Source organism: Macrobrachium nipponense, chromosome 15 (genome assembly GCF_015104395.2).
Source record: "Macrobrachium nipponense isolate FS-2020 chromosome 15, ASM1510439v2, whole genome shotgun sequence".
NCBI classification, from domain to species: Eukaryota; Metazoa; Arthropoda; class Malacostraca; order Decapoda; family Palaemonidae; genus Macrobrachium; species Macrobrachium nipponense.
In genome coordinates this window covers 75,645,012-75,648,381 of record NC_087208.1, presented here as the reverse complement: position 1 = coordinate 75,648,381, position 3,370 = coordinate 75,645,012, and positions in this window count along the sequence as shown.

Genomic DNA, 3,370 nt, shown 5'->3' with positions numbered 1-3,370 from the left:
TATCTCTATTGAAAAAACAGCTTATCAAAAAGTAACAAACAAGAGACCATCCGTCGATGGTCCAAGTCAGATAACTACTACTATTAGGAAAGAAACTTGTCACCACGAACCATTCTATCTAAAAGAGATAAATCTCTAGCCGAAGCAGACACCCACACCAGAGAACAGTATTCTTGTAAAGGGAGTGCAAATGGCCTAAAAACTCTAACTTTGAGTAATAGGTCAAAGTAAAATAATACTAACATCCCACAAACTTATCTTAACCTGGTCAGTAACTGGATGGGTGACGGCCATTGGATCCCTGTTTTGTGCGCTCCCTCTTGTGAAATGGGTTGCGTTGTTTGATTATGACCATATAGTGTCTATATGTACACATGTACATCCAAAAATGTACGGATTCGGGAGATGGACTCTGCAATCAAACCCCTTCCCTCTGTCACACAAGATTTTCCTGGAAGAAAGAATCACCAGTACGAGAAACGACATCTTTGTGCTACGCAGAGTGATATATGGAACTCAGTCTAATCTTCGCCTCCTCACTTCGGACCACATATACAGGTATTTGATTTCATTCTGTTCCGACATTGCTGCCTATAATAGCGTGACTCATTCCAACAGACTTTTACGCAAGTTAAATAACCTAATAGACAATAGCGCATGGAATAATCTTGAACAACAAGACAAAGTTTTAAACTTATCCAACACCCCCCTTACTGTAAATCAACATTTATTTTTAAATTTAGGCTTATCCTTTGCCCTTATGCCAGACCGCAAAAACAACCTAGACTTCATAGTGGCTTTTGACAATTCATATCTGACAAAAACTACAGCCGTGAAGAGATATGTTTAAAAGGAGTGTTACTAAATGCCTTAACTGACCTTCATAAGAAATATCCTGTTCCCCGCAGATTCATGATAGCCATCCACTCGCTAAAAAAGTTAGATGTTATAATAAGTAGATCCGACAAAGACGGCAAAATCGTAATAATGGACAAAGACTTCTACCTCGACAAAATCAACCAGCTCCTTAGCGACACAAACACCTACGAAAAACTGACGAAAAATCCCACCCTCCAAAACCAAGTTCCCACAGAATTTTTTCGGAAAGTAAGATTAATTGGCCAAGACAAAAGAGTATTGAACTATTAGAGAAATTTAAAGTAATTAATCCTAAATTACCCTACTTTTATGGCCTTCCCAAAACTCACAAAGACAATCTTCCATTCAGACCCATCGTTTCATGCGCCGGAGCTTTCAATTACAAAATTTCGAAATGGTTAGCTGGCCTCCTTTCTCCTTTTTTAGGCACTTTTTCTCCCAGTCACATTTAAACATTCGGTAAAATTTTTGTCACAAATTCAGAGAAGCACATATACCACTTCACAACATAAAACTTTTAAGCCTTGACGTAGACTCCCTATTCACAAAAGTACCAGTACAGGACGTTCTTCAGTTTTTAAGGGAAAAATTATCCCCCTATTCAGATCATTTCCCTTTGGCGCTTGACAAAATAATAAAGTTAGTTGAATTATGTGCATCTAATAACATATTTTCATTCGGGGAATCATTCTACAAGCAAAAATTCGGGTGTAGTATGGGTAGTCCTTTAAGTCCTGTTTTAGCCAATCTGTACATGGAATACTTTGAAACTACAGTATTAAATGCAATAAAACCCAAAAACATGCTGTGGATGAGATACGTGGATGATATTCTAACATTTTGGGATAATAGGTTGGGTAATTTTAATGAATTCCTCTCAAAATTAAACGCATTAGTGCCCAGCATCAAATTTACCAATGTTCTCACTGTCATATATTCACTACTTTAGCTATCACGACATTACTATCAAGATAGGTGTAGCTAGCAACCTATTCTTAAGAGCCTTACGAATTTGTTCCCCAGATTTCCTGGAAAAAGAATTTGAACTAATTCGCAAACAACTTTCGTCTTTAAAGTACCCTGACCATATAATTGAGAAAGCAATTCAAAAAGCAAACGTAATTTTCTACCGAGCCCCTAAAGACAAGCCCAGAGACACACCCAACAATAAAATAAAAATTCCTCACCTGGAGACGATTAAGAGAATAAACCCACACCCTTGGGAAATCCAACCCTTTTGGCATTTACCTACCCAAACACCTTAGCCAAATCCCTGATTAACGTCCAACAAAAGACATCTCCCAAGGCTCTGGGGTCTATGAGATCCCTTGCCAAGATTGACCAATCTTACATCGGATTTACAGGTAAATCACTTCCCCAGAGATTAATACAACACAAACGGTCAGTTAGGTATGGACAACAGAACTCGGCTATTTTCAACCATATAAATGAACATAACCATAGAATAAACTGGAATATGTCACGTGTAATTTATAGCAGCAACTGCCGGTACAAGAGTCAATGATGGAATCGGCCTTAATAAAAGAGAAGCAGGTAATGAACATCTCAAAAGGGGCGTGGGTTTCAGATGTCGTTGACCAAGTTTTCATTCAACCAACGCTTAAGAAGATTAAAGGAAGATTATCAGCGGGGGTGACCTAACTTGGCTTACTTGTGGACGGATCTCTTGGTATAAATACCACCTTTTCTGTAAACTTTTCTCATTCATATACCTGAAGAGAGAGACAGCAGTCTCTGAAATACAGTACTTTTCTCTCTACATTTTGGTGTTTTTATGGGCTCCTTTTATTAGATATATATATATATATATATATATATATATATATATATATATATATATATATATACAGGTAGTCCCCGGGTTACGACGGGGGTTCCGTTCTTGAGACGCGTTGTAACCCGAAAATCGTCGTAAAGTAAACCGGAACATCATCAAAATTCCTAAGAAAAACCTTACTTTTAATGCTTTGGGTGCATTGAAAACTATGTAAACTGCATTCTTATTGCATTTTTCATCACAAAAACCTTCAAATATTGATTATTTTGCATTTTTGATGTCATATTTCTTGTGCCAGATCAGCATTGGAGGCGTTGTAACCCTGGAACATGTGTCGTAACCCTAGAAACAATTTCTGATGAATATAATTGAAAAGCACCTTAACTTCGGAACGTCGTAAGCCAAACCCGTCGTAACCCAGGGACGCCTGTATATATATCTATATATTATATATATAATATATATATATATATATATATATATATATATATATATATATATATATATATATATATATATATATATGTATATATATATATATATATATATATATATATATATATATTGACTGGTAAAAAATGTTCTGTAACAACAGAATTCCATCTAATAAAAGGAGCCCATAAAAACACCAAAATGTAGAGAGAAAAGTACTATATTTCAGAGACTGCTGTCTCTCTCTTCAGGTATATGAAT